Genomic DNA, 25241 nt, shown 5'->3' with positions numbered 1-25241 from the left:
TCAATGCGCACACGGTAGTAGGCTATAAGCACAAATGTTCCATTAGCAGGAAAACACCATTATCAAAAGTGACCACAAATGAGATTATGCATGTAATTATTTTATTATAAAGGTGCATTTTTATGTTGAAAATGTTCTTCCCCAAACATGAAACTCACGTGCTGCGTATGTATTCCAGTTAGGCTGTACACCGCTTGTAAAGCGGATTAATGTGCTTAATTTTAAGAAGTTATTTGGCCACTTTAGTTGTGAAATAAACCTTATCAAAACATATAGGTCTATTGGCTAGGCTACTTGAGGTGTGTGACTATGATTTGAAAAATTCGCAAAAAACCATGCACTGTTTGACTTAAGCTGGGCATCATTCACAAGTGATAATATATCATTCACAAGTGATTGGCTAATATTGTCACCGATCAGACTATTCTTGATTTAATCTTGTCTTTACATATACTAAATAATATATGTGTGAAATTTGTTTAGATTTAGAATGGACCATTATCATGAACGTGTCTCGAAACAGGGGCCAGGGGAAAAATACATGTAATCTCTGCACTTAAATAGCGAATGGAGGACGCTTTTCCCATGGTTAATTTTCATATAATCCTGTTTTAAAGAGATGCAATGTGCTTAATATTAGGAAGGTTGAGAAATAAATATAGTAGACCTAGCTTATACAAAGCTGTTGGGAACCTCCTCTTTTTAAATTAAGGCCATCACACAGTATTCTCATGCAATTGCATAGCCTATAGAAAGCTGATGGGATCAACATGAGCTCATGGGATCTCATGAAGTGTTTGATTAGATTTTCGATCACATTTGCATTGATGTCAGAGTGATTAGAGGGACAATAGAATGCTGAGTACCTGACAGGTAGCAAGTTTGGTAGACTACTAATGACCATCAGCAGCATCAGAGCTTGGAGAAGCCTACCATGACTAAACAGTCACATGGAATTTGACTGCCATCATGACTCGTGACTGCCGGTGTGGCGGTAATACGTTCACTGTAACAGCCCTATACCAGACTAAACGGCAAGCTAAAATATGTGATGGATAAAGTAATGCAGCATAATCAACTTTGTCAGGGTTTTATTTATTTTACCTTTATTTAACAAGGCAAATCAGTTAAGAATAAATTCTTATTTTCAATGACGGCCTAGGAACAGTGGGTTAACTGCCTTGTTCAGGGGCAGAACGACAGATTTTTACCTTGTCAGCTCAGGGATTCAATCTTGCAACCTTTACCAAGCACCCAACACCGTCTTTTCCGCAAGCTTGTGACAGAATCCGAGGAGGCCACCCACGATGATCTCCTGCTTCACAGCAACGTGTGCTGTCTGAGTAAAGGAAAAGCGCTGGAGCAGTTCTGTGAGCTGCATGACCAGGTTGTGGATTTTCTCAGAATAATCTAAAAGAGTGCAACAGCTGACCACCTTCGTATTCTGGAAATATAGGAATTCCTCTCCAGTGTTGCTTTTTTTGGTGATATTCTGTCACTTAAATGGGCTAAATCTGCAGGTACAAGGAAGAGGGAAAACAGTTCTGGACGTGGTGGAAGAACTTGAGGCCTTTACTAGGAAGCTTGAGTTGTTCGATTTGGACTGGCAGGCTACTGCACTTCAGCACACTGAAGAAACAACAGGCAGAGGGACCAGGCCGCAGTATTGTCACAGAGGTGATGTAAGATTTCATCAAGCAGCTGAGGGATAACTGTCAGTGTTAAATCTCCCAGAGGCCCACTTTCAGTTCACACAGACACAATAGAGTTATAAGAACCTTCTATTCTGTTGCATGAAACAACCATTTGATGCAATTACAGTATTATAACATAATCTTGTAATTTCTCCACCAATAAAAATGATTGTTTAAATTAATTACTCGACTGGTGTAGTTTCATTCCATCTGTTGCTGTGCGCCCCTTGCATAACAAGTTAGCTATATTTTCCGCAACAGAACATCAGACCACCAGACCTATTGTTTGTGCTACGGTTGCAGCTTTACATTTCAGCACCACCAAATGGTCCACTGTCTGCTTTATTAGTTGACTGTTTCCTGCATTCTCTCTCGACTGCTTTTTCTTCTTCTAAAGTGCTACAGTTTGGTTTAATATTTGTCTTTGGAAATCTTTTGTGTTTAATTAATTAATTTGTCCCTGCTTTAATCTTTTTTTTAGGTATACATGTCTTTAGTAGCCTACTTCCCCAATCTTGCGAATATGAACTTGATATTTCCATGGGAAAATGACGAACATAACCTACATAAGACTGATTGGGCTATCACAGGGTTCCCCAACTGGTGGCCCGCGGGCCAAATCTAGGCCACCAGCAATATTATTCGGCACCCCAAAGCCCCCAAAATGTATTATGAATATTAAAAGTAATAGTAATAATAATTTAAAAATCACAGACCCGAGATGCAAAATGTCCCAAAAGAAATATCTCAAGAAGGAAGTTACCCCACCTAATTAATGCAAAAGTTACATTTTTACTTAATTCACGAGGAGAGAGAATGCAGGAGACAGTCAACTAATGAAGCAGGCAGCTTCACGGTAGGAACCACACATGCAGAGATCATCCGTTCACCTACTCTGTGTCTCACAAAGACACGGCGGTTGGAACAAAAAATCTCAAATTTGGACTCATCAGACCAAAGAATACATTTTCACCATTCTAGTGTCCATTGCTTGTGTTTCTTGGCACAAGCAAGTCTCTTCTTCTTATTGGTGTCCTTTAGTAGTGGTTTCTTTGTAGCAATTCAACCATGAAGGCCTGATTTACGCAGTCTCCTCTGAACAGTTGATGTTGAGATGTGTCTGTTACTTGAATTCTGTGAAGCATTTATTTGGGCTGCAATCTGAGGTGCAGTTAACTCTAATGAACTTATCCTCTGCAGCAGATGTAACTCTGGGTCTTCATTTCCTATGGCGGTCCTCATGAGAGCCAGTTTCATCATAGTGCTTGATGGTTTTTGCAACAGCACATGAAGAAAATTTCAAAGTTCTTGAAATTTTCCGGATAGACTGACCTTCATGTCTTAAAGTAAAGATGGACTGTCATGTCTCTTTGCTTATTTGAGCTGTTCTTGCCATAGTATGGACTTGGTCTTTTACCAAATAGGGCTATCATCTGTATACCACCCCTACCTTGTCACAACACAACTGACTGGCTCAAACTCATTAAGGAAAGAAATTCCACAAATGAACTTTTAACAAGGCACACCTGTTAATTGAAATACATTCCAGGTGACTACCTCATGAAGCTGGTTGAGATAATGCCAAGAGGGTGCAAAGCTGTCATCAAGGCAAAGGGTGGCTACTTAGAAGAATCTCAAATATCTCTACATTTAACAATTTTTCTATTTTTAAAATGCAGTGGTAAATATTAAGATAAAAGCTTCCAAATGAAACGAGCGCCCCCCACCTCTCTCTCATGGTTTAAACCATTTATTTCTATGTGGTGGCGCTGTCCACTCAGTAGTGCTGAATTTCATCCTCTCATCTGAGCTCCTTTATGCATCGATTTTTCTTTGTACATTTGTTTGACATAATAAAAATAGCCTTTATTCCAATACATTAGATTTATCCGTTGATTTATCATTGTTTGCTTTTGTCGGTCAGCTGTTTAGAGCGCTCATTACTTCGTTTTCAGGTGCGTGCAGGTACTGGTGTTCTCCGTGCCATCTGTGGCCAGAAGTAGCAGACCGTTTATTTAGCTTTATTATTTTTTATCAATATTTGTTTTCTTTCCTGGATCAGCTGATGATGGTCGACAATATCACTAGACAACTAGCCTACAGCTAGACGCCAATGCGCATCCGATCCATCCAACAAGTACGTTAATGACAGTGGGCCTATAGTTGGCTCTTTCAGTTAGAAGCATTCAAACATGTTTTGATTCAACTCATGTATTATATTGAATGTAGGCTACCTGTTCTACGTGTGTTCATGTGTGTAAAATTGCCTCGGCTGAGAGGGTAGGCTACCGGCAGTGGTGTAGGTCTAGTGGAGGGTAAACGCAAGTAAACACTGTTTACCCACCTGCATTTATTTTATTTTATTTAACCTTTATTTAACTAGGCAAGTCAGTTAAGAACAAATTCTTATTTACAGTGACGGCCTGCCAAAAGGCAAAAGGCCTCCTGCGAGGACGGGGGCTGGGATTAAAAATAAATTCAATTAAAATATATGACAAAACACACATCACGACAAGAGAGACAACACTACATAAAGAGAGACCTAAGACAACAACATAGCATGGCAGCAACACATGACAACACAGCATGGTAGCAACACAACATGACAACAACATGATAGCAACACAACATAGCAGCAGCACAACATGGTAGCAGCACAAAACAGGGTACAAACATTATTGGGCACAGACAACAGCACAAAGGGCAAGAAGGTAGAGACAACAATACATCACACAAAGCAGCCACAACTGTCAGTAAGAGTGTCCATGATTGAGTCTTTGAATGAAGAGAATGAGATAAAACTGTCCAGTTTGAGTGTTTGTTGCAGCTCGTTCCAGTCGCTAGCTGCAGTGAACTGAAAAGACAAGCAACCCAGGGATGTGTGTGCTTTGGGGACCTTTAACAGAATGTGACTGGCAGAATGGGTGTTGTATGTGGAGGATGAGGGCTGCAGTAGATATCTCAGATAGGGGGAACGAGGCCTAAGAGGGTTTTATAAATAAGCATCAACCAGCAGGTCTTGCGACAGGTATACAGAGATGACCAGTTTACAGAGGAGTATAGAGTGCTGTGATGTGTCCTATAAGGAGCATTGGTGGCAAATCTTATGGGCGAATGGTAAAGAATATCTAGCCGCTCGAGAGCACCCTTACCTGCTGATATATAAATTACGTCTCCGTAATCTAGCATGGGTAGGATGGTCATCTGAATCAGGGTTAGTTTGGCAGCTGGGGTGAAAGAAGAGCGATTACGACAGAGGATACCAAGTCTAGATTTAATTTTAGCTTGCAGCTTTGATATGTGCTGAGAGAAGGACAGTGTACCGTCTAGCCATACTCCCAAGTACTTATATGAGGTGACTACCTCAAGCTCTAAACCCTCAGAGGGAGTAATCACACCTGTGGGGAGAAGGGCATTCTTCTTACCAAACCACATGACCTTTGTTTTGGAGGTGTTCAGAACAAGGTTAAGGGCAGAGAAAGCTTGTTGGACATTAAGACAGCTTTGTTGTAGAGCGTTTAACACAAAATCTGGGGAGGGGCCAGCTAAGAATAAGACTGTATCATCTGCATATAAATAGATGAGAGAGCTTCCTACTGCCTGAACAATGTTGTTGATGTACATTAAGAAGAGCGTGGGGCCTAGGATCGAGCCTTGGGGTACTCCCTTGGTGACAGGCAGTGGCTGAGACAGCAGATGTTCTGACTTTATACACTGCACTCTTTGAGAGAGGTAGTTACCAAACCAGGCCAAAGACCCCTCAGAGACACCAATACTCCTTAGCCGGCCAACAAGAAAGTATGCATTGAAAGTATAGGGAGCGTTACTTTTTTCACCACAACCAGCAATCAGAGTTTAACCACCTATTTTTTCACCACTACATCACTGGCTACCGGTAGGCCTGTTTGAAGTTCTTGGTAATACACATTGTAGCCTAGTCTAGTAAGTTGACCATGTGTGTTAGGGTGACCATCCCGTTTTTCCCGGGACAGTTTTAGCCCCATTTCAGGTGTCCCGACTTTCAGACTACAAAAAAGGTACATTTGTCAGCAAGACGCATCAATTTATGTATGCCTAATCAATGACAACCATTGAATGTCATTAGGAACACTTTTTGGTGTTTTGTAACAGATGTCTATTTCCATTGATCAAATGGCAAGTATGCATGCAGTTTGGGTGATGGTATTATTTTGGAGTGGATGAACATGCACTGCCTGAGCTACTTTTGAAGTAGGTGCCAGGTAGCCTACTTTTGAGGTGATTTGTTTGACAATCAGATGAAAATATCTTGAGTGTTTGTGTTCATACCACAATTAAAGGTAATATATTTTTACCATTTTAATGATGTCTTTATTATTAGGCCCATAAAAATGTATTCAAGCAGTGCACTCAATAGAGACTCCCTGAATGTCATGGTGTAATTTTCACTCTGTGAGAGATGTACCGGACCCGCGTCCACCCACGGTGCTCAGAATGACAGAAATCACATTTAGATTATGGTAATTCATCTTAACAGAACATGCAATTCCTGTAATGAAGCAGCCAATAAAACGTAATTTTCAAACATTTGCCAAAATGAGAGCGGTTCTGTATTTGACAGAGATGAAAATCTCCGTTAGAAACTTAGAAAGAAGTGGAATCTAAAGATACAACCACAAGAATGAGTTGCTGATATGACTAGGATTGCTTTTAGCTTCTGGACAAATAAATAAAGTATGAACCAATAGAACAGGACAGAAATGGCATAGCGGCAGGTCCAATGTGCTAGGGTAGTAAATTGAAATACATTTGCCAAAATTATACAGAAATAAATAAAATACTTCACCAGAAAGCATGACTTAGCCACAGAGGAATCGAGGATCATTAGCTTCTTTTTAAAAATAGCTGTGTATTGTTTCAAATCACAAGCTCATAGGCTTATGCCTATTTGGGAAGCACGCAATTTGGGCATAGCGTGTGGCAATAGACCTAGCTGATTATTGAGTTGTGGCTGTCAGTGAAAAGCATCTAAAGTATGTGTGAAGATAATGTGTTTTGAGTATAATTTTAAATGTTGAGACAAGAAGAAGGGGAGGGGGTGTGTGTTGAAGATACAGTATAGGCAAGTCTCTTTCCAGAATGGCTCAGCTGTCTTCCATCAATTCTTGCGCATTCATTGTTTCATTTTGTGAATTGTTTGACATTTTATAGATTTTTTAAGCAACTCCCCCTTACATATGTAACCAATATTAAATATACCTTTAATCCCCGTCATTTGGTTACATTAATTTATGTTACTGCATGTATTAATTACAGCCATTTACTGTTCTCATTCTCGGTGTGGAAACGATGTTTGCGGAGTTCACAACCTGCTACACTTGTGATAAACACGTTTTGGTTTATTTCATAACCATAATTTACAAGTTTTGTCAATAATTTACAAGTTTTGTCAATTATTTTCATTATTTTGTTTGGAGTGCTCCATGTGAGCAATGAGCACGTGTCTGTTTTCTCACTCCTCTTAATGTTGAGGGAGTGCAGCATCCCTAAGAACTCATAGAAGTAGCCTACCTGGCCTGCTGTGTGGAAATGGAGGAAAGTCAACGTAGTCATTATTTATTTGTATTTTTTTTACATAAATTGCGAATTATTATTTAGCCCACTAGAACTATAGTTGCTCACAGTAGGCTATTTGAAAAATCTTTCCAACAATCTCCCCATTCATTATCACCAAGCCTTGATGTGAAAGAGCAAAATATCATTATCTGATGAGCCCATATATCCAGTGTAAACGTCATAAAATACCTGAACACTTGTCCCTTGGGCAAAAACAGTCTGTCCTGAGCTCACTGGCACGAGAAACACGAAGGGCCTGGAATAGGCTAGATGATAAGATGTTGCAAGTTTGCTAGCGAAAGCTTCAGGCCGGACACAGTTGATAATTGATTTGATACACATTTTTCACTTCACTGTAGCGATAGCTCAAGTCAAGAAAGATAGAAAGGGAGGCAGAGAGGCTGAGAAGAGAAATTAATGCGATTGAAGAAACTTAATTTTCATAATATTTTCCACTGTGTTTGTCGGCTTTATGTATTTTTACTTAGTTGACAATTCAAGTTATAGGCCTACTGCTGCATTGGCCTATAGGCTATGAGCTCCTTGCGTCCTTTTCTTTAGCTGACAATGGATCAAGGTGTATCATGTGTCCATATGGCAGAGGCTGGTGGTCTCGCATTAGTTGAATTTAGTTGATTTTTATCATTTTAATGTAGATTTGTATGATTAACCAAGTGACAGTGATTTGTAGAAATGAAAACATTATCATTGAAATGAAACTGTTCCATGAAAATGCGCATATTGAATCATAACTAGTACGCAGATAGGTAGAATTGTAGGATAAATTGTACGCTTCCACAAACTTGAAACACAGATGCTGCCTATGAAGTAGGCTATTTATAAAATAATTGCCTCCATCATCGGATTTTACCTATAGGCTACTTTGAAGCCAGGTAAGTAGACATGCCTCATAATATGAAGTAAAACTTGCCGGTTTCAAACAATTAAGTATGCCTCCAGCTCACATGTTGATGCGCTGATAGTCTGTTGCCTGCACTTAAATGGTGAATTGGAGGCGGGCATTAAATGATCAGTTGAGAAATAAAATATAGTAGCTCTTTTTAATCGTGCACCAAAACAGTTTTTAACATGCGATTGCATTTAAAATTGTTGCGCAATGAATGGGCTTATAAAAGCACGTTTTACTCCAGCAGCAACCAGCTGAGGAGCTGCATGAGAAATAATCAAAATATACTTTGTATGCTGTGTGTAATAGTTGTGTTAGATAAATAAGATACATGAAGGCTAATTAAAATACATATGCCAAATGGACTACCTACGTAATTCCGCCCGAGGTTTTTATTTTCAACAGACTCCTCCTTCACGACGTCCCCTGAATGCCGACCCACTAGCCTGCTAGCCGCGGCCCGCTAGCTGTCTAGAGCACATCGGACTGTTAGCTTGAGGCTCATCGGACAAATTCTTTGGCCACTATACCTATTTTGCCAATTGGCCTGGTTTACCACACGGAGCCCTGCTGATCCGTCCTCTGAACCCGAACCCCCAACAGAAGCTAGCCACTACTAGCTAGTAGTCAGCTAGCCACTGCTAGCAGTCATCAGCTACCTTCGCCAGTCTGCACAGCGAGACTCAAACCAGAGCAAATTGGACTTATTTTTCTCCATATCTCCAGATTCCTACCGCAAGCTCTGAACTTTTTTCACCTGGATCATCGCAACTAGCTAGCTGCTATCCGAGTGCCCACTCCTGGCTTACGTCTCTGTCCCGAAGCAACAAGCAATTAGCCTGGAGCTAGCCTTTCTAGGCCCATCTGATAGGCCCATCTCCCGGCTAGCCGTAGAGGTCGATCAGCCACTCCTTGGGCTTCAATACCTATTTTGCCGATTGGCCTGGACCCCTACGACCCATCATGACTGGACTACCGACGTGATTTGCCCGAGGGGGTTTCTCAACTGGCTCCTCCATTGCGACGTCCCCTGAATGCCCATCCGCTAGCCTGCTAGTTGTCTAGAGCACATCGGACTGTTAGCTTAAGAGGCCCATCGGACAAATTCTTTGGCCACTATACCTATTTTGCCAATTGGCCTGGTTTACCACACGGAGCCCTGCTGATACGTCTGCCGACGTAACAACACGAGGGGGCCACAACAGACTTTCTTCCTTTGCGACGTCCCTCAAAGGCCCTTCTGCTAGCTTGCTAGCCCTGGCCCACTAGCTGCCTGAAGCCACTCACTGGACTAATATAATCACTCGGCTACACATGCCTCTCCCTAACATCAATATGCCTTGTCCATTGCTGTTTTGGTTAGTAATTATTGCCTTATTTCACTGTAGAGCCTCTAGTCCTGCTCAGTACGCCTTAGTTAACCCTTTAGTTCCACCTCCCACATATGCGGTGATCTCACCTGGTTTAAATTATATTTCTAGAGACAATATCTCTTTCATCGTCACACTGTAATCACATCCTACCATACCTTTGTCTGTACATTATGCCATGAATCTATTCTACCATGCCCAGAAATCTGCTCCTTTTACTCTCTGTTCTGAACGTACTAGACGACCTGTTGTTTTAGCCTTTAGCCGTACCCTTATCCTACTCCTCCTCTGTTCCTCTGGTGATGTGGAGGTTAACCCAGGCCCTGCAGTGCCTAGCTCCACTCCCATTCCCCAGGCGCTCTCATTTGTTGACTTCTGTAACCGTAAAAGTCTTGGTTTCATGCATGTTAACATTAGAAGCCTCCTCCCTAAGTTTGTTTTATTCACTGCCCTTGCGCACACTGCCAAACTGGATGTCGTAGCCATGTCTGAATCCTGGATTAGGATATAACTATAACATTTTCCAACAAGAAATTTGCAGGGATAGCCTGCAGAGTTCTGTCTTACTATCCAGGTCTGTGCCGAAACAATTTGAGCTTCTACTTTTAAAAATCCACCTCTCCGGAAACAAGTCTCTTACCGTAGCCGCTTGCTATAGACCACCTTCTGCCCCCAGCTGTGCCCTGGACACCATATGAGAATTGATTGCCCCCCATCTATCTTCTGAGCTCGTGCTGTTAGGTGACCTAAACTGGGACATGCTTAACACTCCGGCCATCCTACAATCTAAGCTTGATGCCCTCAATCTCACACAAATTATTAATGAACCCACCAGGTACAACCCCAAATCCGTAAACATGGGCACCCTCATAGATAACATCCTAACCAACCTGGACTCCAAATACACCTCTGCTGTCTTCAACCAGGATCCCAGCGATCACTGCCTCATTGCCTGTGTCCGTAATGGGTCTGTGGTCAAGTGACCACCCCTCATCACTGTCAAACGCTCCCTAAAACACTTCAGCGAGCAGGCCTTTCTAATCGACCTGGCCCGGGCATCCTGGAAGGATATTGACCTCATTCCGTCAGTAGAGGATGCCTGGTTATTGTGCTTTCCTCACCATCTTAAATAAGCATGCCCCATTCAAAAAATGTTGAACCAGGAAAAGATATAGCCCTTGGTTCACTCCAGACCTGACTGCCCTTGACCAGCACAAAAACATCCTGTGGCGTACTGCACTAGCATCAAATAGCCCCCGCGATATGCAACTTTTCAGGGAAGTTACGAACCAATATACACAGGCAGTTAGGAAAGCAAAGGCTAGCTTTTTCAAACAGAAGTTGGCATCCTGTAGCACTAACTCCAAAAAGTTCTGGGACACTGTAAAGTCCATGGAGAATAAGAGCACCTCCTCCCAGCTGCCCACTGCACTGAGGATAGGAAGCACTGTCACCACCAATAAATCTACGATAATTGCGCTACTATTTCAATAAGCATTTTTCTGTGGCTGGCCATGCTTTCCACCTGGGTACCCCACTGGCTACAGGTCATCTATAAATCGTTGCTAGGTAAAGCCCCGCCTTATCTCAGCTCACTGGTCACCATAGCAGCACCCACCCACAGCACACGCTCCAGCAGGTATATTTCACGGGTCACCCCCAAAGCCAATTCCCCCTTCGGCCGCCTTTCCTTCAAGTTCTCTGCTGCCAATGACTGGAACGAACTGCAAAAATCACTGGAAGCTGGAGACTCATATCTCCCTCACTAGCTTTAAGCACCAGCTGTCAGAGCAGCTCACAGATCACTGCACCTGTACATAGCTCATCTGTAAATAGCCCATCCAACTACCTCATCACCATATTGTTATTTATTTTGCTCCTTTGCACCCCAGTATCTCTACTTGTACACTCATCTTCTGCACATCTATCACCCCAGTGTTTAATTTTCCATACTGTAATAATTTCACCACTATGGCCTATTTATTGCCTCACCCCCCTTATCCTACCTCATTTGCACACACTCTATATAGACTTTGTCTATTGTATTATTGACAGTATGTTTGTTTATTCCATGTGTAACTCTGTGTTGTTGTTTGTGTCACAATGATTTGCTTTATCTTGGCCAGGTTGCAGTTGTAAATGAGAACTTGTTCTCAACTAGCCTACCTGGTTAAATAAAGGTACTTAAAAAAAAAAATGAATTCCACAAAATTATGCAAATTGACCTTTAGACCAATAAGCATGAGCTCAAATGTATTTACATCTACAAGTATTTCCATAAATTATTTAGCAATGGTATTTATTTGGTATTTTTTTACAGCCAAATTGTGGGCCCCCCCCTCTTGATGGTGGAGAGGACATTTAAAAAAAAAATCCTGCAATTCTACATTCTGCCATGGGCGGAGAGAAGTAATGTGCAATTTTACAACTAATTTCCTGCAAACCTACCCATTTTGCAATTCTACCCATTTTGCGACCGCTTATGTCGCTTATGCCTGGAACTGGCCCTGTGTGTGTGTGTGTGTGTGTGTGTGTGTGTGTGTGTGTGTGTGTGTGTGTGTGTGTGTGTATTGAGTAAGCCTTACACACCCTTTTGATTTCAAAATTCCACTGTTGTTCCACGTCTCAAATGATAGGCTGCTACATCAACAGTATCAAGAGGCCATTCAGAGTTCATTGTGGTTTTGACTACTCTCTCTCTCTTTCCGTGTGTTGAATGTTTCTTGGTTGGCTAGCTGCTGTGACAATAATAATAATAATAATAATAATCTATAAAATATTAAGTTGACAGATACAATTAATTCCTTATTCTACATGACGAAGAGGACTGCCTGTTCTGTATAATATGGTTCTTTCTGAGCATGCTTTGTCACTTTGCACCCTGACCCCACCCTGAATAGAAAGACCCTGGCGAGTCAAGGGTTTCTTGAAGTTTCTTGTTGGTTTATTTTTATGTTGTTGTTTTCTCAATGTTTCCTTTGACAGATGTTGGATGGACTCCGTCGGCGGCATGGCTCTCGCCCCTCCCCCCGACCCCTGTCACTCAACTTCACCACCTTCTCAGCCCCGCCCCCAAGCCATGATGTGGACAATAGTGATCATCCAATCAGGAGGTGAGGATTAACTCCAAGGATTAACATTCAGGGTGGTCATAAAACTATAGCCAGTCTGAAATCAACCCCAAGCCCGATTCCTTATGTAGTGGATGGCAGATGATACTACGGAGAGTTGCCCTACCATCTCAATGGTACACCTAACATGCAATAACTGGAAACTTGAAAAAAAATGATGCGTGTAAGCGATAGGGCAGAAACTCCAGTTTGCATGTCAAAGGGTAAGATTTGACCATATTGCTTATAGTTATCCAATCCTTACCCACCTGTCCCTACTCCCTCTAAGGATTGTATAAATGTGCAACACATCTGGCCTATTGGCTAATGGGTATTTGAACTTTGACCCATTGACTGTGTGTAACATTTTGCTGGCCTTACGCAACATTGCTGAGTTGTTTCATCAGTTAATACTGAAAAGTTCTGCAGCAATGGCTAAAGGGAGTAATCAAAAGAAGAAACTGTGTGTGGGGTTTTGTGGGTGAGGTATAGTGAAACACACACAGAGAGAGATCAGAACAGCACAGAAAATGTGGTTACACCCTGTGTGTGTAGTGTTTGTGTGTGAGTGTGTGTGTGCTTGTGTGCACGCATGTGTGTGTGCATGCTGGTGTGTATGAGCTTGTTTCTATGTCTATCCAAATGCCTATGCGTACTCCATGCCTGTGTGTGTTCCTGTGTCTGTGAGAGTGGGAGTGGGGTGTTGAAGAGGTCTATTGTTCAGTGGTCTGGTGTCAGCAGACTTCTCCTGGACTGTGTGGGTTTGACCAGAAACACAAGCATTTATTCACACTGTACTTTAACCACTCCACCGATCAGAATACACATTTTCAATCCGTTTCACCAATCAGACAACCTCTAACCTTCTAACCAACCAGACTTCAACCCTTTAACTGCCCTTACTAATCATATCACTGTATTTTATCTCTTTTCTGTGAGGTAATTTCCACTTCTGTCTTTTTAGTCCTTCTCCCATCAGAGCATTGCTTTCTCGTCTCATTCCCGGCCATGTTGCCCATAACCAATGATACAGGGTCAGATCGTTTTCATCCTACTACCGCTTAAGGTTACGATTGGGGGTTGGGTAATCTGATCCAAGATCTGTTGTTAACCTCAAACTGTCTTATGCTTCTAACAGGAGAGCCTAGAAGCCTAGCGAGGCTACTTCCTTTATCCTAGCTTGTCTCGCTTCATCTTTTGTCCCGCGATACATCTCTTACCATGCAGGAAACCGTCTCTCATTGTGCCTTATTGTGTCACTGTTTCCTGTCCCTGTTTTTGTTGTCAAAGAGCTAGACTTCTTCCTGTTAAGCTCATGGTGTCACTATCAGGTAAACAGCAAAAAAATATTTTATTAGTTCCCTTTCTCTGCGGTCCCATATGCATATGCATTTAATTTTGTGCTGTGAATGAATTTATTGTATTTGTATGTCTGCATGTATCAGTGGAGGCTGCTGAGGGGAGGACGGCTCATAATAATGACTGGAACAGAGCAAATGGAATGGCATTAAACACATGGAAATTTGGTATTTGATACCATTCCACTAATTCCGCTCCAGCCAGGGGAGGGGGGAGCAAGGAAATGGTATTGTTTTTTTTCTCCTGAGTCCTCAGACAATAAGCAATAGTCACAGACCATGGCCCCGCCTTCTTCCTCCTCCCCTCACCCCTCTCTCTCTCTCTCTTCTCCTCAGTGTCTCATTGAGTCTTCTGCTCTGGTCTCTGCCTCGTCCAGATGCACAGTCTCTCTTCCGTCTTTCACTTTAAACTCTTGGTTCATACTCTTCGCTTCTCTTCACACCCCCGCTCCTCTCTCTATTCCCCTATTTGAATTATCTCCTTCTTGTTCAGTTTCTAGTCTTTGCTGTAGCTCAATGCTTAGTCTGCTGTCTCTCTCTCTCCCTCCCTCTCTTCCGTCATGAGAACTCTGCACAGGCTGAAGTTGATGAGCTCTCCCAGTCTTAGTGAGCTAGGAAAGAGTGAGAAGGGATCACCGGAGGAGAGAGGAGAGAAACAGAAGAGGGCTGGGGCCAACGCTACCTGGAACAGGTATGCTGTAGCCAGACCATGCATGTTGTCTGTGCTTGAGATGAATATTAAATATCATTTAATGGGCAAATGGAATATGAGTGGTACATGTTGATGTTTGTGTGTGTGTCCACTAGCATCCACAATGCTGTCATTGCCGTCTTCCAGAAGAAAGGTCTGGCTGACAATGAACTCTATGTCCTCAACGAAGGCGTCAGGTGAGTTAAACACAAGAAAACACACACATCTGTTTGTTAGCATGGCGTTTATCTGCCACGTGTGTGTGTGTGTGTGTGTTTGTGGGAGGCCATGTGGTCTTGCCAGATATCTCATTATCTTTCCAGTCCAGACCAGACCAGAGCTGTCAGTTCTGTCATGTCAGCCTCGATTACAGCCCAGTAAACAACTGAAGTCACGCATATCACACACTATAGAAGAAAACCAACAGGCCAGAGAGCTGAGTCAATCATACACAGCAAATTCTTCCGTGTTAAACACTGGGCCAGTGTCTTTATGGGTCCACACTTGAAGGTGTGATCGTTAGTCTGAACCAGGTCTGTGTTTGATCATTTCATTGCAGAGGTGGATGAGGGGCCTCTAGCGGGTCATTTGTGTTGTTGGGTGGTTCTTGGCTGTTCACAGGTCTTGGCATGCCTCCCACTGATTACCTCGTGGCCCCCTGTACTGACTTGGTGATAGAATTGAGGGTGCTGGGAGGGGTGAAGATGGTTTGGAGGGTTCGGGGGGTCTGGGCTGAGGCTAGCTTGCTGCTGTGCGGGATTATGGGTAGGGAGGGCTAAGGAGGATGGATCTGGGCCACTAAGGAGCAGGGGGAGGAGTTATCATTTGGTCATTTTTGACCTGGGGTTTGATGGGGGTGGAGGTGGCTAGGAAGGGATTTGTTGGGATGGGGCAGAGAGAGGGGCCGGCAGGGGTAGGGGCTGTTTCTGGAGGGTCTTGGGTGGTGACAGGAGTGAAACATATCGGGAAGTGGGTTGGGCATTACATGTGGAAAGGTCTGGATCTGGGTCTTCATTGTTGTTGTCTGGTGTGGTTGGGATTTGGGTTAGGGTTGGTGGCGCTGGCCCTTGCCCTGCCGGCATAGGAACAGTTCCCAGGTTGCAGGGGCGTGTGGAGGTACAGTCTGAGTTGGGATATTTGTCTTTACAGATCTTGCAGATGATGGCTGTGCAAGCTGCAGCCAGATGGTCCAGTTCCTGCACAGTTTGGTCATGCCGTAGTAGTGGACGGAGCCTCTGTTGTTCCCCAGCGTGATGGTGCTTGGGAGGTGTTGGACTCTGCCCACTCAGGTTGAGTGTGGTCTTAACTGGACCAGCCATTTTTGTGCCCCAGTCCAGGACCCTCCTAGCCACTGACTTGAGGGTGGCAAACCTGCTTATCCAAACATGCGTGTCATAGTCCTGGATGCATTCATTGTTAACCGTACTGTAACTACGTTGGATTCTGTGTTGGAAAGGAGGTATGCTCTGATTCTGTTAAATGAGGCTGAATCTTTGCAATTTCTGAATTTTTACCAAAACTGTTCTAGTGACTGGGGGGTCTTGAAACTAGCTTCAAATGATTACTGTGGCCCCTGGGGTTTCACCAGGCAGTTCCTGCTGAATTCCAGGTGGGTCATAGTTTCTGGTCTGGCGGTTATGGTTGCTGCTACTCAGCGATTGGTGGCTCCGTCCTCAGCAGCCTCCTTGTTGGGGATCAGCTTTAGCCTCACCGTGTTGTAGCAGCGCATCGCTCCTAGGTTCATCCCAGCCATCTTGCTCAGGTGGGTGTTGTTTTGGGTCTTGATGATGCCTGGTCTGGTTGTTGGTCTGCACCAATCCTACTACACCGTAATATACACAGAGGTGAAAGTATATTTAATTTCTTCCCGGTACGGGATCTCCTATTGTCGAATGATCTTATATAAGCATTTATAAAGACTTCAGAACTGACAGCAGACATGCTCAACTTTAATTAACATAACCATACACCACTTCAACTGGTACAACGCTTATACTCACTGGTAGCCAAAAATAACTAACTGAAAGTCATGCCCCACTAAGCCACGCCTCCAATATAATTTCCCAAGGTGCCTTGCCTTTTCGGGTGAATTGCAGATATACCAGCCATGACTGTATTTGTTAGTGAAAAAGACATGGTTGTTAAATTTGTTCATTTATTGTCCTGTGGACTTCACCAAGTCAGTTCCTACTGCAGGTGAATATTGTCATTCAAATTAAATTGTTTATGACAATACATACAGTGCATTCGGAAAGCACACAGACCCCTTGACTTTTTCCACATTTTGTTACGTTACAGCCTTATTCTAAAATGGATTCCATAATTTTTTTTCCTTAGCAATCTGCACACAATAATACCCCATAACAAAAAAGCGAAAAAACAGGTTTTTAGAAATGTTTGCAAATGTTCAAAAAAATACACATTTATATAAGTATTCAGACCCTTTGCTATTAGACTCGAAATTCAGCTCAGGTGCATCCTGTTTTCATTGATCATCCTTGAGATGGACTTCAATCAAGTTGTAGAAACATCTGTGGTGAATTCAATTGATTGGACATGATTTGGAAAGGCACACACCTGTCTATATAAGGTCCCACAGTTGACAGCATGTTTGAGCAAAAACCAAGCCATGAGGTCGAAGGAATTGTCTGTAGAGCTCCGAGACAGGACTTTGTCGAGGCACAGATCTGGGGAAGGGTTCCAAAAATGTCTGCAGTTTTGAAGGGCCCAAGAACACAGGGCCTCCATCATTCTTAAATGGAAGAACTTTGGAACCACCAAGACTCTTCCTGGAGCTGGCCGCCTGGCCAAACTGAGCAATCGGGGGAGGTGACCAAGAACCCTATGGCCACTCTGACAGAGCTCCAGAGTTCCTCTGTGGAGATGGGAGAACCTTCCAGAAGGACAACCATCTCTGCAGCACTCCACCAATCAGGTCTTTATGGTTGAGTAGCCAGACGGAGCCACTCCTCAGTAAAAGGCACATGACAACCCGCTTGGAGTTTGCTCAAAGACACCTAAAGGACTCAGACCATGAGAAACAAGATTCTTTGGTCTGATGAAACCAAGATCGAACCTTTTGGCCTGAATGCCATGCATCATGTCTGGAGGAAGCCAGGCACCATCCCTACTGTGAAGCATGGTGTTGGCAGCATCATGCTGTGGTAATTTTTTTTCTGCGGCAGCAATTGGGAGACTAGTCAGGATCGAGGGAAAGATGAGCGGAGCAAAGTACAGAGATTCTTGATGAAAACCTGCTCCAGAGCGCTCAGGACTTCAGACTGGGCAAAAGTTCACCCTCCAACAGCACAACGACCATAAGCACACAGCCAAGACAACGCAGGAGTGGCTTCGGGGACAAGTCTCTAAATGTCCTTGAGTGGCCCAGCCAGAGCACAGACTTGAACCCGATCGAACATCTCTGGAGAGACCTGAAAATAGCTGTGCAGCTACGCTCCCCATCCAACCTAACAGAGCTTGAGAGGATCTGCCGAGAAGAATGGGAGAAACTCCCCAAATACAGGTGTGCCAAGCTTGTAGCATCATATCCAAGAAGATTCAATGCTGTAATCGCTGCCAAAAGTGCTTCAACAAAGTACTGAGTAAAGGGTCTGAATACTTATGGAAATGTGATTTTGTGGAAATTCTTACACAGGGACATTCAAAGTCAATCTTAAATGAATCATTGTTTATTGTCAGTGTGCTGGAGAGGTTTCAACCAACTCAATGCACCATAGTACACATGTCAATCAGAAACTCTGCCTGGGCAGATCCAGCAGTTGTCTTATATACGGCTATACACCGACATGTTATATTTGCATGATTTAGCATAATTAATTAATCATTAACGTTTTGTTTAAGTCATGTGACAGATCTGGTTCATAACATGTGACAGACCAATACCTCACGAGGCTTCTTCTCTCTAAGCTGAGACCTTGAAACAGAAATATTTTGTTCGTTCTCAAAACAAGTTCTGGGCATACTGCCAAATTGCAGCTACTGATAGTGAGGATTTGTACAGTCAGCCACTTGCATTAACACAGAAATTGTTATTAGAACAGCACATGAATAGAAAGTCTTAGGAACTCATGGCAGGTTGAATTACAGGTTCAGATAGTAGAGGAGAGATGGGGGAACATATGGGAAACAGTATATAAAGCCACTCTACATGTAACCGAACAAGGGAGTTTCAATTGAAAGTACTACGTCGTTTTTTTATGAGCCCTGATAAACTTAATAAAATTAAAAAAGGAATATCAGTAAAGTGTTGTAGGCAGTGTGGACAAATAGGTACTTTATCACATATTTTTGGCAATGTCTGAAAATCCAGTCTTTTTGGTTTGAAGTTTTCCATGTTATACAGGACATCACAGGTATTATTATTCAACCAGACCCATGTCATCTCCTTCTAGGTATTGTTCCTGTGGCTACACTCCAACCTTCCCCACTTAAATTGATAGATTATCTTTTAGCAGCAGCAAGGAAATGTGTAACAAAATGCTGGAAAAATGAACATGCACCCTCAAAAGATATGTGGTTAGGTCTATGCGGGGAACTTGCTGACATGGAGAGAATGACATCAGTCTTGCAGCATAGACAGCAGAGGTACGAAGGTGTCTGATCAGAGTTCCTGTCATATCGTACGCGTCTTATTCTGTCATTTCTGGGCTTGTTGTTTGTTTCAGTTTTTGTGTGACTTAATCCAAATTGTATACTTATTCAGACTCTTGAAATATATGGTACATTTTCTTTATGTGCTCTTGAATAAAAATGTATGTAAAAAAATAAAATAAAAGCACGAACATTACAGTTCCCATTACAGTGGCATTTCAGTTTTTAATTTTTAATACATTTGCAAAACTTTCTAAAACACATGTTTTTGCTTTGTTATTTATGGGGTATTGTGTGTATTTCTATGAGGAAAAAATGTATTTAATCCATTTTTGAATAAGGCTGTAAAGTACAAAATGTGGAAAAAGACAAGGGTTCTAAATACTTTCCGAATGCACTGTATACCATAAGGCCTTACTCTGATGGCCATGTTTTACCCTAACACAGTGGCGTTTGGAACCTCCTGGTTTACAGGCCACATCAGGCCTGCAAGTCACATTATACTGGCTTGCAAAGTGATGTATAATTCCAATTGGAATCCAGCCAGAGTGGACATATCCAACATTTGGACATTTTAGTCACCCGCAACCTGCATTCAGAATGACTGTCATGGTTAGTAACATTGATAAAGGAGACTAGCTAAACCATTTAAACTGGAACAACCATTTCAGTAATGGATGCAATAAATATAAGTAACTGATTGAATTAGTTTATTTTTTGTATTGTTTTATCTTTGTATGGCATAAGATTAATCAATCAATAAAACGAACATGTAAAAACACAGATTTTTTTATATATCTGCAGTAGAGCATGCTGAGAAATATGATAATGAGGGCTGTGGTTTTGATGGAATGTTTTACTCTCCACAGAGAAACTGACACAATCACACTGTCACACTCAACACTTATTAACACCAATACTGGGGTTCTTTGTACACCACTGAGTGTTAATTTCACTCCTGAATCAACACTAGAACACTAGGTAAAACTATCCAGTTTGTTGTGTAGGTGTCACGTCCTAACCATAGAAAGCTTTTATTTTCTATGGTAGAGTAGGTCAGGGCGTGACTCGGGGGCTAGTCTAGTTTATTATTTCTATGTTGGTGATTGTGTATGATTCCCAATTAGAGGCAGCTGGTAATTGTTGTCTCTAATTGGGGATCATATTTAAGTATCTTGTTTTCCACTTGTGGGTTATGGGATATTATTTATGTTTAGTTGTCTGTTAGCACTGCATTGTCATCACGGTTTGTTTATTCTTTATTTGTTTTGTCTTTGCTTAAGTTTCACTATTAATAAATGATATGGAACGCTACTCACGCTGCGCTTTGGTCCGATCATTCCAACGAACGTGACAGAATGTCCCATCAAACCAGGACCAAGCAGCGTGACCAGGAAGAGCAGGGATCCTGGGCACGGGAGAGAAGGGAGTGGAGGACTTCCTGGACGTGGGAGGAGATCATGGCAGGAGACAAGAGCCTGCCATGGAAGCAGGCGGAGGCAGCGAAGGAGGATCAATGACGACTCCGGGGTTCGCAACCACGACGGAAGCCCGAGAGACAGCCCGAAAACGTTTTTGGGGGGCCACATTGAGTGGTCGGCGAGGCCGAGGGGTGAGTCGGAGAGCGAAGAGGAATATTGGGAGAGACTGAGCGAGGAGTATTGTGAGTTAGTTGAGGGGAGTGATGAGGTAGAGTGGATGGTTTGGTGTATGGAGCAAGACAGTCGCCGTGAGGAGCGTGGGACTAGTCAGGCACCATGTTTTGCGGAGATGCGCACTGGAGACACATTGCGTATCGACAGCCCGGTGCGTTCTGTGCCAGCTCCTCGCACTTGCCGTGTGAGAGTGAGCATCCAGCCAGGACGGGTTTTGCCGGCTCAGCGCTCCTGGTCTCCAGTACGTCTCCTTGGTCCAGGATACCCTGTGCCAGCTCTACGCACTGTGTCGCCAGTGCGCCTTCACAGCCCAGTGCGTCCTGTGCCAGCGCCCTGCACTTGCCGGGCTAAAGTGAGCATCCAGCCAGGACGGATTGTGCCAGCTCTATGCTCCAGACCTCCAGTGCACCTCCACGGTCCAGTATATCCTGCACAGGTTCTACGCACCAGGTCTCCAGTGCGCCTCCACAGCCCAGTGCGTCCTGTGCCTGCTCCCCGCACTCGCCCTGAAGTGCGTGTCACCAGTCTGGCGCCACCTGTGCCGGCTCCACACACTAGGCCTCCAGTGCGCATTTCCAGTCCAGTACGTCCTGTGCCGCCTCCTCGCACTCTTCCTGAAGTGCGTGTCCTCAGTCAGGTACGTCCTGTGCCTGCTCCCTGCACTCGCCCTGAGCTGCGTGTTACCAGTCTGGTGCCACCTGTGCCGGCCCCACGCATCAGGCCACCAGTGCGCCTTCCAGTTCCAGAGCTTCCAGCGACGGTCCCCAGTCCAGAGCTTCCGGCCCCTGGTCCAGAGCCTCCGGCGACGGCCCCCGGCCCGGAGCCTCCGGACACAGCCCACAGCCTCCTGAGACGGCCCACAACCTCCTGAGACGGCCCACGGTTCGGGACCTCCAGCTTCAAGGCCAGAGTCTTCTTCTGCGTTGGTGCCCAGTCCAGGCACAGCATCCAGTCCCGCTCCATGGCCGGAGCCTTCCCCTGCGCCAATGCCCAGTCTATGCACGGTGTCCAGTCCAGCTCCAAGGCCAGAGTCTTCTTCTGCATTGGTGCCCAGTCTAGGCACAGCGTCCAGTCTGGGTCCAGGGCTGGATCCGCAGGATGAGCGGGTTCTTCGTCCTGCACCAGAGCCGCCACCGATACTAGACACCCCCCCAAACCTCCCTTTTTGTTTCAGGTTTTGTGGTCGGAGTCCGCACCTTTTTGGGGGGGGGGGGGGAGAAATACGGTCACGTCCTGACCATAGAAAGCTTTTATTTTCTATGGTAGAGTAGGTCAGGGTGTGACTGGGGGGCTAGTCTAGTTTATTATTTCTATGTGGGGTTCTAGGTTTGTTTTTCTATGTTGGTGATTGTGTATGATTCCCAATTAGAGGCAGCTGGTAATCGTTGTCTCTAATTGGGGATCATACTTAAGTATCTTGTTTTCCACTTGTGGGTTATGGGATATTATTTATGTTTAGTTGCCTGTTAGCACTGCATTGTCGTCACGGTTCGTTTGTGCTTTTTGTTTTGTCTTTGCTTAAGTTTCACTATTAATAAATGATGTGGAACGCTACTCACGCTGCGCTTAGGTCCGATCATTCCAACGAACGTAACTGTAGGGTCTAGACCTAACATTGTTTCAATATACAGTATCAGTCAAAAGTTTGGACACCTACTCATTCAAGGGTTTCTCTTTATTTTTACTATTTTCTACATTGTAGAATAATAGTGAAGACAACAAAACTATGAAATAACACATATGGAATCATGTAGTAACCAAAAAAGTGTTAAACAAATCAAAATATATTTTATTTGAGATATTTCAAAGTAGATACAAAGTAGATACTTCCACCATTTGCCTTGATGACAGCTTTGAACACTCTTGGCATTCTCTCAACCAGCTTCACCTGGAATGCTTTTCCAACAGTCTTGAAGGAGTTCCCACATATGCTAAGCACTTCTTGGCTGCTTTTCCTTCACTTTGCTGTCAAACCCATCCCAAACCATCTCAATTGGGTTGAGGTCGGGTGATTGTGGAGGCCAGGTCATCTGATTCAGAACTCCATCCATCTCCTTCTTGGTCAAATAGCCCTTACACAGCCTGGAGGTGTGTTGGGTCATTGTCCTGTTGAAAAACAAATGATTGTCCCACTAAGCACAAACCAGATGGGATGGCATAAACCAGATGGGATGGCATATCACTGCAGAATGCTGTGGTAGCCATGACAGTGCCACCAGCAAAGCACCACACACCATCATACCTCCTCCTCCATGCTTCACGGTAGGAACCACACATGCGGAGATCATCCGTTCACCTACTCTGCATCTCATAAAGACACGGAGGTTGCAACCAAAAATCTCAAATTTAGACTCATCAGACCAAAGAACAGATTTCCGCCAGTCTAATGTCCATTGCTCATGTTTCTTGGCCCAAGCAAGTCTCCTTCTTCTTATTGGTGTCCTTTAGTAGTGGTTTCTTTGCAGCAATTTGACCATGAAGGCCTGATTCACGCAGTCTCCTCTGAACAGTTGATGTTGATATGCATCTGTTACTTGTGAACTCTGAAGCATTTATTTGGGCTGCAATTTCTCTTTGCTTATTTGAGCTGTTCTTGCCATAATATGGACTTGGTCTTTTACCAAATAGGGCTATCTTCTGCATACCAACCATACCTTCTCACAACACAACTGATTTGCTCAAACACATTCAGAAGGAAAGATATTCCACAAATTAACTTAAGGCACACCTGTTAACTGAAATGCATTCCAGGTGACTACTTCATGAAGTTGGTTGAGAGAATACCCGAGAACGTGCAAAGCTGTCATCAGGGCAAAGGGTGGCTACTTTGTAGAATCTCAAATATAAAATATATTTTGATTTGTTTAACACTAAGATTACTACATGATTCCATATGTGTTATTTCATAGTTTTGTTGTCTTCATTATTCTACAATGTAGAAAATAGTAAAAATAAAGAGAAACTCTTGAATGAGGTGAGTCCAAACTTCTGACTGGCACTGTATACTTAGCGCTGGAAATAAACATTAACAGTACGTTTAAAAGAGAAAGCTGGGTTGCACAATACCCAGATATCATGCAGTTGTATGAGACTTACATTCCTTGGTGTCAATACATGTAACTACACAAGTAATCTATATATACACAAAAGTATTTGGAATTCGGCTATTAGAGCCACACTTGTTGCTGACAGGTGTATAAAATCGAGCACACATCCATGCAATTTCCATAGACAAACATTGGCAGTAGAATGGCCTTACTGAAGAGCTCAGTGACTTTCAATATGGCACCGTCATTGGATTCCGGCTTTCCAACAATTCAGTTCGTCAAATTTCTGCCCTGGTCAACTTTAAAGGCTGTTATAGTGAAGTGTAAACGCCTAGGAGCAACAATGGCTCAGCCGCGAAGTGGAGGGCCACACAAACTCACAGAACAGGATCGCAGAGTGCTGAAGCGCGTTGCACGTACAAATCGTCTGTGCTCGGTTTCAACACTCACTACCGAGTTCCAAACTGCCTCTGGAAGCAAAGTCAGCACAAGACCTGTTCTTCAGAGCTTCATGAAATGGGTTGCCATGGCCGAGCAGCTGCACACAAGCCTAAGATCACCATGCGCAATGCCACGCATCGGCTGGAGTGGTGTAAAGCTCGCCGCCATTGGACTCTGGAGCGGTGGAAACGCATTCTCTGGAGTGATGAATCACTCTTCACCACCTGGCAGTCCGACGGACGAATCTGGGTTTGGCGGTTTCCAGGACTCAATGCATAATGGCAACTGTAAAGTTTGGTGGAGGAGGAATAATGGTCTGTGGCTTTATTTCATGGTTCGGGCTAGGCCCCCATAGTTCCATTAAAGGGAAATCTTAATGCTACAGCATACAAAGACATTCTAGACGATTATGTGCTTCCAACTTTGTCTCAACAGTTTGTGGAGGGCCCTTTCCTGTTTCAGCATGGCAATGCCTCTGTGCACGAAGCGAGGTCCAATGAAAGAAATAATAAGTATTCAAAAACACCCCTAAGCTAGTCTACCTGCTTCAAGCACAGCTAGCTAGCTAACTAACCAATAAAATACAGTGGGTGGTCCGCCCAGTTCTAACTAGTGTATTTAGACACTGTTTTCCTATGTGTAATGTAGGCCCATGGGCGACTGGTCTTGGTACCCCCTTTTCCCACCATCAAACAAACAGTCAACACTTTAACAAAGCAATACTCACAGGTACCGGACAAATGTGCCAACGACCAAAACAAA

General features: G+C 43.6%; 1 pseudogene; it reads left to right on the top strand.

Moving 5' to 3' along the window:
• LOC115197287 (proline-rich protein 5-like) overlaps positions 1 to 25241 on the top strand; it is a 76933-nt pseudogene that overhangs the window by 36561 nt on the left and 15131 nt on the right.

The sequence above is a fragment of the Salmo trutta genome, chromosome 7, assembly GCF_901001165.1.
Source record: "Salmo trutta chromosome 7, fSalTru1.1, whole genome shotgun sequence".
NCBI lineage: Eukaryota > Metazoa > Chordata > Actinopteri > Salmoniformes > Salmonidae > Salmo > Salmo trutta.
This window is presented reverse-complemented; position numbering and strand designations above follow the sequence as displayed.